The sequence below is a fragment of the Sorex fumeus genome, unplaced genomic scaffold (assembly GCF_029834395.1).
Source record: "Sorex fumeus unplaced genomic scaffold, SorFum_2.1 ptg000130l, whole genome shotgun sequence".
In the NCBI taxonomy this organism is placed as follows: Eukaryota; Metazoa; Chordata; class Mammalia; order Eulipotyphla; family Soricidae; genus Sorex; species Sorex fumeus.
The window spans coordinates 7,108,290-7,120,285 of NW_026606187.1; positions in this window are offsets into that span (position 1 = coordinate 7,108,290).

The window sequence follows — 11,996 nt, forward strand, 5'->3', positions numbered from 1 at the left end:
TGCATTTAGCTCTTGAAAGCATCACTTCTTTTTTTTTATCTCCTCTCTACAATTTTTGTAAATTAGGAACTCAACTATCACAAAGAAATGCAAATGATCATTTAACATTAGAAAAAGGTAAATAAAAATGACCGGTTTTGAGGCACTGAAAGTTAACTCTGTTACCTCCAGGCCCATTCGCATTCTCCCGCCAGGGTTTCCCCCAGAATTGCATTTTCCCATTGTTTTCCCAGAACCTAATACACATTCTTCATTTTCAGCCTCTTTTCTTTTAATCCCTTGCGGGGAGAGGAGATTTTAGGTCCATAGCCAGCTGTCCTCAGGGTTTACTCCCTCATCTGTGCTCACTTGAGGTTGCTTAGGGTTAGGTGCTTAGGGAGCTATGTGATTTCCCCCGGTTAAATGCATGGGGAGCAAGCATCTTCACCCTTATCTCGATCGGGCCCAGTAACGTCTCCATTGTGAGACTTATTACTGTGTTTGGCATATCAAATATGTCACGGGTAGCTTGCCAGGCTTTGCTGTGCAGGCGAGATACTCTTGGTAGCTTGCCAGGCTCTCCGAGAGGGGCGGAGGAATCGAACCCAGGTTGGCCACGTGCAAGGCAAACGCCCGACCTGCTGTGCTATTGTTCCAGCCCAATTTTAAGTTAAAAATATCTTTTTGGCCATGCTGGGGGTTGACCCAGGGCCCCACACGTGAAACAAAGATTCTGTTACAGAGCAACATTTCAAGCTCCTTTGTTTTTTATTACAAACATGATCGTCTATGAGCTAAAAGCTCAGCAACTTAAAAATAGAGTCATACCTTTCTGGGGCCAAAGATATTTTACAGGGATTAAGACACTTGTCTTGCATCGTGGCCGACCCTTGTTCGATCCCCAGCACCACAAATCCCTCCAGGGACCACCAGGCGCTACTCCCTAGCATAAACAGTCATGCATTTCTGCAAAAAGTTAAAACACTTTTGGTTTCCTTTCCTAACCCTCTGTACCCTGACTCCAGTCTTCAGAGGCAATAGATTTCAGCCACATTGCTGGGAATGGGCCAAAAAAAAAGTGCAAAAAATTCAGATCTGGACTGAGGCTGATGACCTAATTCTCCAAAGCATCTCATCTTTTCCATAAGAAACCAGGGAAAAGTACTGAGACACCATCCATCTAAACATTCGTGACAGGGCCAGAGCAATAGTAGAGCAGGCTGGGCACTTGTCTTGCACTTTTGGCTGAGCTAGATCCCTGGCACCCCCATATGATCCCCTGAGCCTCACCAGGAGTGATCTCTGAGTACAGAGCCAGGAGTAATCCCAGAGCACCATGGGGTGTGGCCCAAAAGGCAATCAATAAATAAGCTTTCACGACATATCAAAACCCCAACCTTCAAGACTCCTGCTACATTTGTTGTACTCATTCTCCTTCCGAGAAGAAAACTTGGTAGGCTGGAGCTATAGCACAGCAGGTAGGGCGTTTTGCCTCGCACGCAGCCGGCCTGGGTCAATTCGAGCATCCCATAGGGTTCCCTGAGCACCACCAGGAGTAATTCCTGCGTGCAGAGCCAGGAGTAACCCCTGTGCATCACCGGGTGTGACCCAAAAAGAAAAAAAAAGAAGTAAACATGGTAGATGACCTTCTTTGGGGGAGCACTGTCCCGCACCTCTACCACTTCTGTCTCCTTCAGCTGTCCAGCTCTGAGATGGACCAAACTGTCCCCTCTCATTCTCTTCCCTCTGCCCAGCCCATAACGTGTTTCTGGGGGAGGAGGGTTGAAGGGTTGAAGATTGAGGGGTCACACTGAGCAGTACTTAGGGCTTACTCTTAGTTCTGTGCTCAAGGGTCATTCCTGGCGGTACTTGGGAGATCAAGTGCCTTGGGCAAGAGCCAGTAAAATGTTTGAAGCCATTTGTTTTCTGCTCTGTGCCTGAAATGATGTTCTTCTCTCAGTTGATTGGCCCAAGTAGGGCTGTGGGCCTCAGATTTCCATAGCGATAGCACAGCGGTAGGGCATTTGCCTTGCTCCAGCTGACCCGACTGACCCGAGTTCAATTCCTCCACCCCTCTCAGAGAGTCTGGCAAGCTACTGAGAGTATCTCGCCCACACAGCAAAGCCTGGCAAGCTCCCCGTGACATATTCCATATGCCAAAAACAGTAACGACAAGTCTCAAAATGGAGACATTACTGGGTCTGCTTGAGCAAATCGATGAACAACCGGGGGACAGTGACAGTGACAGAAGCCACCCTGAGTCTGGGCAATGAAGAATCTAAAGCCTCTTCAGCAACCGGGAACAGAGCTCCTCTCAGATTCACCCATTTTTGCTGGTTTTGGTTTCTGGGCCAAACCTGATGGTCCCCACGGGCAATTTCCAGTTCCATGCTTTGGGGTCACACCGGCTATGTTGGGGGCTGCACAGTGCCTGGGATTAAACTTGGCTTCCTGCAAACAAAGCCTGAGCTGGCACTAGTCCCTTCAGCTCCCCTTTCATTTTGAGGCTCCTTATCAAATATATGATACTGTTTTCTTCAGGGCTCTGCCTTATTTTTTCCGTTCACTCTCCCACCCTTTTTTCTTTCTCTTTTTTTTTCTTTTTTGCTTTTTGGGTCACACCTGGCAATGCACAGGGTTACTCCTGGCTTTGCATGCAGGAATTACTCCCGGCAGTGCTCAGAGGACCATATGGGATGCTGGGAATCAAACCTGGGTCGGCCGTGTACAAGGCAAATGCCCTACCTGCTGTACTAGCCCCTCCCCACCCTTTTCTGGGCGCTAGAGATTGAACCCAAGACCTTGTCCATGGAAGACTAGTACTCTGCTGCGGAGCCATGCCACCAGACCAGCAACCCGTGTTTTACTAGCAACTTGATCAAGAGACATTTCACATACCTTAACATGTGGACATTTGCCCTTCAAGAGTCTACAGTTGCGTAGTTTGAAATGTATTCACAGAACTGTGTGCTCATCCCCACTGAGACATCGCCACCATCCCGAGATGAACCCCGTAATCCTTAGCAGTCACCCTTTTCTTTTCTTTCTGACCTCTGTGCACACAAGCATAAACCTGTGTTCTGTTCCTGGATGTGCCTGTTCTGAACATCTCATATAAATGGAATCAGGAAACGTGTGGCCTTTGCGTCTGGCTCCTCTCACTTAGCATAAAACTTCTCGGCCCCGCCTGCCAGGATGCTGGCTGCCTTCTCTTCTGGCTGAATAGACTTCATGTGCCACCCTCCTTTGGGCATTCGCTTGTTTCCCAATTTGACTATCAGCTAATGTTACTCTGAACATTCGTGTACAAGGGTTTTTGTGGGTGTATGTTTTCAGTTCTGCGTGGTCTTATTTTTGTTTGTTTGAGTGTACCCAGCTGTACTCTGGGCTTATGTCTCTGTGCTCAGGGATCACTCCTCCACTCCTTGTGGTGCTCAGGGGACCACATGGGGCGCTGGGGATAGAACCCGGGTTGATTACGTGCAAGGCAAGCACCCTGCATACTGTGCTATCTCCTGAGTTCCGAGTCTGAGTGGAATCGATTGCTCCTACATCAGATTGCTTGCCAAGGCAGCTGAATATATTCTCGGCCATGATATACAAGCTTCCCAGTTTCTCCACACTCTCCCCGACACTTGTCACCATTCTTCTATTTGAAGGGGTCTTGGTGCACCCTGGTGGGCTGTTTTGTTTTTTGAGCCACACCCAGCAGTGTTTAGGGTCACTTGCAGTAATGCTCAGGTACCATAAAGTACTCGGGAATCAACCCAGGTCTCCAGCACACAAAGCATGCACTTAGCCTTTGAACTCTCTCCCCAGCGCCCTCCCTGAGCTGTTGATTCTACTCTGTTGATAAGAAAGTTTTGAAATCTGGAACTGTGAGTGCTCCAACTTTGCAAGTTTGGGTTTGAACTACGGTCAGCCTCCTGCAAGGCAAGTACCTTACCACGAACTCTCTCCAGGACTCCCTCCTTTGGGGTGGTGGGGGAAGCATGCACAACGTTTATTTCTATATGAATTTTAGAATTAATTTGTACATTTATGCAGGGGGGGGAGGAAGTTGGGATTTGGGTGTGAATTGTGTGGATCTGAAGATCTCTTTGGGTAGATATTTTGGTAGATTGTCACAGAAATCTGACCAAGAAGCAGATTGGCACTTGAGAAATAAGACAGAGGGCCTTGGAGTTTATTTGTTCATGTGACCTTGACCTGCTGATCACCAAAAATGAGTTGACCTTTTTTTGGACGGCGGGGGGGGGGCTTTTTGGGTCACACCCAGCAATGCTCAGGGGTTACTCCTGGCTCTGCACTCAGGAATTACTCTTGGCAGTACTCGGGGGACCCTATGGGATGCTGGGAATCGAACCTGGGTCAGCCGTGTGCAAGGCAAATGTCCTACCCACTGTGCTATCGGTCCAGCCCCTGAACAAATGGTTTGACCTTTGAACCCAGATCACACAGAACTTTTAGAGGCTAGTTTCAGGGTTCTAGGAAACGTTTTCCGTTAAACATATACAAATGTTTGCCAACATGGTTGCTAAGATAGAATAATTGGCACAACTAGCAATTAATGCATTTGCTTTAAGCTCCACCCATTGTTTCTGTGATCCCAGTTTTGCTCACGCAGCCTAATCAGACTGGCCGGCTTGTTCTGTTGTTGTGCCTTGGCGATTTCTTTTTTTTTTTTTTTTTTTTATAATTTATTTATTTATTGAATCACTGTGGGAAAAGTTACAGAGCTTTCGGGTTTAGGTCTCAGTCATGTAGATACCGAACACATTTCCCTTTACCAATACTCATTTTTAACCCCGAACCCCAATAGACCCCCACCTCCCACCCCTCCCAATTCTTGTGAGGCAGATGAGTTCTAGTTAATACTCTATATACTTTGACTAGATAGATTATTTCGATAGAAGATGCACAATTATTGTTTAGAGTTTACGACCCACCCCCCACAATCAGACATGCTGAAACAGCGTTGTGAAATGATTTGCTTTCTACAACTTGGTTTAAGAATAAAATGATGTCGCGCGGCCGCAATAGCGGCCGCGCGGTTTTGAATTTCTGCTATTTTACTTATTGACCCTGGAAGAATTTTTATTAAAAGTTAGCTAGTTAAGAGATTGGTTTCTGTGCCCTGGAGTCGTGGCCGTGCCGGAGAGCCGCTCGTGGGGGGCAGCTGGCGACCTCGGTGGGGGGTGGGGGATGGCCCACAAAGCCCCCCTTCCCATGAGGTCCCCGCCGCTCCCCCGAGCCCGGCTCAAACCCGCTTTCCACAAGGCTCCCGTGCGGCCGCCATCTTTCTTTCCAGAGAGGAGCGGGTGGGCTGGTCAACGCCCTTCCCCCTCCGGGCAGGCTTGGTGGTGCGGATCAACACAAGTCCATTTGCTTTTCTGCTCCAAGCGGCTGGTTCTCTGTGCTAAGTCCTTGTGCCTCCGGGGCCGTGGCCGTGCCGGAGAGCCGCTCGTGGGGGGCAGCTGGCGACCTCGGTGGGGCGTGGGGGACGGCCCACAAAGCCCCCCTTCCCATATGCCTTGGCGATTTCTGAGCTATTCATTTCTGCACAACTTCTGCTTGCTCAGAGATCTTGCCTCTAGTTTCCCACATTGGCTTCTGATTCTGCTCTGCCTCTAATCTTCCCACTTCGAGGAATGCCACCTTAATGTCGGAGGCCAGAGAGATGAGTACAGCAAGAAAGGCACTTGCCTTGCATGCAGCCAACATGGGTTTAATCCCCACACACCATGTGATTCCCCAAGTCTTGTTAGGGGTGATCCTTGGGTGCAGAGTCAGGAATAAGCCCTGAGCACTGTGGGGTGTAGCCTCCCTCAAACCAAACCAAACCAAACCAAACCAAAATTCTCTTCCACTCAAAGAACAAAGACTAGTTTTCCATTATTTTTTTTTACCTTCTTTTAACATTTTGTTGGAAGAGGATGGTGTGGGTTACAGCTGGAGGTTCTCGGGGGCTATTCCTGACCCTGCAATCAGGGGTCACTTCTGGTGTTGCTCAGAGGACCAAGCCCAGGTCAGCTGCATGCACATATTCTTCCTTACCTGCTGTATTCTTTCTTCAGTCCCTCTTTGACTTTCTGGCTTTGTTTTGCTTTTTGGTCACTGCACCCCGCCAGTGTTCGGGGCTGTTTCTGGCTCTGTCCTCAGGATTTGTGTGTGTGTGTGTGTGGTGGGGGTGGGGGTGGGGGTCACAACTGCTGATGCTCAGGGCTTACTTCTGGCTCTGCACTCAGAAATGACTCCTGGTGGTGCTGAGGGGACCATATGGGATGCCGGGTGGGACCCAAAAAGCCAATTAAATATCTATTTAAATATGCTCAGCCCCCTAAACTCTTTCTCCAGCTCAACAGTAATATTTATCTTCAGCCCAGAATTTAGGGAATAGCACACAAGCACACTTCCATGGTTTCTTGGACGTAAGGGCACACTTTTTTGTTGTGGTTCCACCTTTTATGGAGAAAACAGCTCTTTAGGGCGATAAGCAGACCTCGAAATTTTAGTTCTAGCTCCCTGTGTTTATGTGTGTGTGTATAGATACACATATACACACATATACACACATATGTACATATGTGCATAAGTTTGTATACATATATACATATACATATATATCTTTTGGGGCCATACTGGTGATGCTCAGGGAATACTCGTGGCTCTGCACTCAGAAATTGCTCCTAACAGGGCTCAGAGGACATATAGAATTGAACCCAGGTCAACTGTGTGCAAGGCAAATGCCCAACTCGCTGTACTATGGCTCTAGTCCCATTCTTCATGTAGGATAAACCCCTTACATCCAAGACCTGCTTCCGCTCGTAACCCTTAGGGTCCTGCCCTCCGCGGCCTCTGCCTTTCTGTCTCATATGCTTTCAAAAAGAATGCCCTTTCAAACAATTCAAAAAAAAAACAACCAAGGTTATATGTCATCTAGAACTTCTCTACGATTATATAGAAGAGTCAGAAATAGGCTTTTAGGGACTGGAGCAATAGCACAGTGGGTAGCGCGTTTTGCCTTGCACGCAGCTGACCTAGGTTTGATTCCCAGCAACCCATATGGTCCCCTGAGCTCTGCCAGGAGTAATTCCTGAGGAGGAGTACCAGGAGTAACTCATGAACAAGGAGTAACTCCTGTGCATCGCCGGGTGTGACCCAAAATGAAAAAACAGAAAAGAAAAAGAAGAAAAAAGGCTTTTACAATTCATTTCTTTTGGGGAGATGGAATGGTTTGGGCTGTACCCTGTGATGCTCAGGGGCTACTCGGGATTCTATGCTGGTTTGCTGCTCCTGGTGGTCTGAACTGTTTCTCTGGCCTCTTGAATATGCTCGGTGCCCAGGGAATGGCATGGTGCTGGGGTGGCAGCGGAGTACCGGTGTGGAAGGAGGGTTTGTTTCCAGGGTGCATGCGTGTGTCTGTGGCACTCTTGAATCAGCTTCCACTGTGTCTGCTCGCCTTTTGCTGGGGAAACACACCCCAAGGACCAGCTCCTGCTTGGCTTCTCCCTCTGTCTCTGTCCCCCTCTCCCCTGCCTCGATGCCTGGCACCCAGCTACAGAGATGCTACAGAGATGCTCTCCCCAATGCACATCATGAAAGACTGCGGGTGCGGGCGGGGTGGGGGTGAGAGTAGGGAGACAGTGCAGTGGGCAGGAGCGATCCCTGAGAGATTCCTGAGTACAGAGCAGGGAATAAGCCCCCAGCACTGCTGAGAACCCCCAGCCCCAAACTCTACCCCCTAAGCCCCAGGGGTGGGGGGGGGGGGATTGTGTGAATGAATGGAGGAGAAAAGGAGGCATTGGCATAGGCGCGTACAAGCCTGTAGGAGTGTGTGTGTGCGCGCATGTCCATGTGTATGTGTGTATGTGTGGTTGTGTGTGATGCCAATGCTTTTATGGGAGTGTACAAGTCTGTAGGTGTGTGTGTGTGTGTGTGTGTGTGTGTGATGCTAATGCTTTTATGGGAGCATACAAGCCTGTAGGTGTGTGTGTGTGTGTGTGTGTGTGTGTGTGTGATGCTAATGCTTTTATGGGAGCATACAAGCCTGTAGGGGTGTGTGTGTGTGTGTGTGTGTGTGTGCAGGCGTGCATGTCCAATGCTATTATGGGAGCATACAAGCCTGTAGGTATGTGTGTATGTGTGTGTGAAGCCAGCGCTATTATGGGAGCGTTCAAGCCTGTAGGTGTGTGTGTGTGTGTGTGTGTGTGCGTGTGTGTGTCCAACGCTATTATTAAGCCGTGTCCAGATTGCAGAGAGGTGTAGACAGGCCAGCGGTGATGGAGGGCGGGGGGGTTGGGGGGGGCGAGCACCTAAACCGAGATCTGATCCCGCCCCACCTGCCAGAAGGTTCTGCGGGAGAGTCGCCTTGTCCCCGGGGCTCGGTGGGAAGGGGGCGGCGGGGACGGGGGGGGTGACGGGGGGGGGCGCAGCAGCGCCCGGCACATGAGCCGCGACCCCCCGCAGTCGTCACAAAGGCCAGGATGCAAACGAGGGGGCGCTCGGACCCGAGCCCGAGCCCGGCCGGCGCGCGCCCGCGCTGGGGTGCGGGACTGCGCGGGAGTGGGGGGCGGCTCCTCCACGCGCACCGGAGCTGTCAGTCTTGGGGCTGGAGCGGGTCGGTCACATCACATGATGGGGGACCTGGACCATGTGACGGCTCCGGGGATGCTGAAGGCGGCATGTGACTCCCCCGGCTCCGGGGGCTCGAACACGATTTAAATCCAAACGCACCAGGTGCCGGGCTCGGGGGCCGCGTCCGGCGCTCGCCCGCCTCTGGGCTGGGCCTGACTCCAGGGAAACCTCCCCGCGGTCCTGCAGCACCTGCGACCACCGTGGCCTTGGAGCACCGGGCCTTGGCGCACCGGGCCCCTCGGCGGGGGGATCCCCCAGCCCCCAGGAGCTACGCCCCATCATTTCTGCAGCCGCCTTCGGCTCCCGGCTCGGTAAGTTACTCGGCGCTTGGCGCCAAGCCCTGTGGGACGGACGAGCGCGGGGCCCGCGACCCCCAGGACAGGAACCCGGCCGGATCCCCCAGCCGGCTCCCAGCCCCGCATCCTCCCTGCTCTCCCGCTCTGCACGCTCCTGTGCCTCTCCCCCTCCCCCTCCCTCTCTCCTCCCTTTCCCGGTCTCTCTCTCTCTCTCTCTCTCTCTCTCTCTCTCTCTCTCTCTCTCTCTCTCTCTCTCTCTCTCTCTCTCTCTCTCCTCCCTCCCTCCCTCTCTCTACCTTCCTCTCTTGTCACCCTCCCTCTCTCTCCCTCCCTCCTTCTCTCCCTCCCTCTCCTTCTCTCTCTCCTTCTCTCTCTGTTTCTCATCTCTCCTCTCCTCTCTCCCTCACCCTCTCTGTCTCTCTGTCTCTGTCTCTGTCTCTCTCCCTCCTCCTCCCCCCCCCTTTTCTTAGGATTTCCTCTCCTTTTGCCTTTCAAACACTTTTGATGATCTAGATTTGATCCTTTCTGTCCAGAGGCACAAGAACCATCCTCTGAGGTTTTGAACCGTGGCCTGGGAATGTCCCTTCCAAAGGCCTGTGGCTCAGCGGTAGGCTAGCTCTGGGCTGCTGCCTGGCGTCTGGGTAATCGGGGTCTCAAGGGCTCAGTACGAAACTGCGTCTGGTCAGTTCCTCTGTGTGCGTGTGTGCGCGTGCACGCACGTGTGTGTATCTGTGTGCGTGTGTGTGTGTGTGTTCCTGTGTGTCTGTGTGTGTGTTAAACGTGCCGGGTGCATTTCCTGGGGCCATCAGCACTGTTCCTTTACTGTTCCTTTGGATGGTGGCTCAGCTAAGGGATTGCCGGGTCACAGCAGCTGGACCCAATGCTCTGACCCTTGGGCGTCTGACTCTGTGGGAGACATCAGGTCTTCACACAGTTCCAGGGCTCAGAGTATGAGCTTGATGGGCTGAGTGCACGCTTTGTGCCCAGGAGGTCTGGGTTCAACTTCCAACATCACAGAGTGTTTAGGACCCACAGGCACAGCCCCTGAGCACTGAGCTGAGAGTAGCTGGGAGCACTGCTGAGTGTGACATCCCCGCGCCCCAAACAAAACAGAACAAACCAATGAACAAACAGCCCAGGGTCCAAGCCCAGAGCTCGACATTGAAGGTGTCATAGACACCTCGAGCTGTCTCAGTGTTAGAGGAGCAGGTCAGGACAGCGGCCACAAGCTCCAGGGAAGGAGACAGTGGCGGTCAGGAAACCTGCGTCACTTGCTCCTCGAGGCTGACGGCGCAATCCGCAGGAAATAGCAGATGTCGCGCTCAGGGCCTGCGAGATGGGCCCGGGGACGGTGCTCGCCTGGCATGTCGCTGTGGTCCCCTGGGCACAGAGACAGGAGTAGGCCCTGAGCACAGCCCACCAGCTCGGTGGCTGGTAGCTAGTTCTGTCCTCTTCTTAGAGCTGGAGAAACCAAGTTAGAAAGCAGCTCGTGGGGCAATGGCCAGCTTGGGTCAGAGCTTGGGTCCACGTCTGTGGCCCCCAGAAGTCCCTCTGCCTCCCTGTGTCACCCCGAGTGTGCAGTGGGCAAGGTTCACGACTCAACTTGGGATCAAAAGAAAGACATCTTGTTTTCTTGGGAAACGCAGCTCTTTATTAGTTTTGTTGTTGTTGTTTGTTTTTATTTTTTTTTCTTTTTTGGTCACATCTGGCGATGCACAGGAGTTACTCCTGGCTCTGCACTCAGGAATTACTCCTGGCGGGTGCTCAGGGAACCATATGGGATGCTGGGAATCGAACCTGGGTTGGCCTCGTGCAAGGCAAAAGCCCTACCCGCTGTGCTATCACTCCAGCCCCTCTTTATTTGTTTTTATTTGATTTTATTTTTTATTTTTTTATACCTGGCTATGCTTAGGGCCTACACCTGCCTCTGGTGGGGCTGGGGGGTGGGGTGGGACCCTATGTGGTGCCGGGCATCAAACTCAGGCCAGCTGTGTGCAAGGCAAGTGCCTTCCCCGTTGCACTATCTATCTGGCACAACAAGCTCTTAAAACTAATATCACACAAACCAATATGTGGCTTCCGATCAGGCTGCTTGGCCAAGAAAGACACTAATGGGGTTGCATGAGGGTATTTAAACAGAGATGTGAAGTCCTATAGCTCAGGGGTTAGCGCTTTGGTCTTGTAAACAGACTCACCTGAGTGGGGAGGGAATGAGGTGAAAACGGGCCGGGCCGGCATGGAGTTTAAGTCATGACCGGATTGAGGAGCAGATTGAGGAGCTGGAGTGAGTTAGGTTGCAACGGCAGAACTAGTGTTCCACACACAGGAAATAGCATGTGCCAAGGGGTTGAGGTGAGCAAAAGAGCTGCTGCTAGCACCCTGGGGGGCTATCATTGGTACTGCCAGTACCAGGGCTGGGGATTGAACCCTGGTCTCTTGCTGTCCCCCAGCCAGTGCTCAGTGTTGTCATCTCTCCAGGTCTGGCCTGGTCTTGTGGGGATTCGCTGAGGCCTCTAGGAAACTGGCTTGGAGGGGTGGAGCACCGTAGATGGTCTCACTCACCTGTCTGCTCTGTGACTCGACAATGGACCAGGGTTTGCATCTCCAGACCCAGCTCGGTCATCATATGTTGATGGTCCAGGGTCCAAGGGAGTCTAGTGCAAAAGTGCTTTTTTTTATAATTTGCTTTTTGGGTCACACCCGGCGATGCACAGGGGTTACTCCTGGCTCATGCACTCAGGAATTACTCCTGGTGGTGCTTGGGGGAACCATATGGAATGCCGGGGATCGAACCTGGGTTGGCCGCATGAAAGACAAAGGCCTACCCGCTGTGCTATTACTCCAGCCCCGCAAAAGTGCTTTTTAAGCAACTGCGGGTATTGTATTTGCATGTGACCATGCCAGAATGGAGGAATGGAGAAATGTACCTCTTTTTAAAACTTGATTAATTTGGGGGTCCACACAGAGTGGATTCAGGGATTACTCCCGGCTCAGTGCTCAAGGGTTGCTCCTGTTGGCGCTGGAGGGGGTAGGCAGTACCAATGATAAAAACCCTGGCCGTCTGCATACTCACAGCCTCGGGAG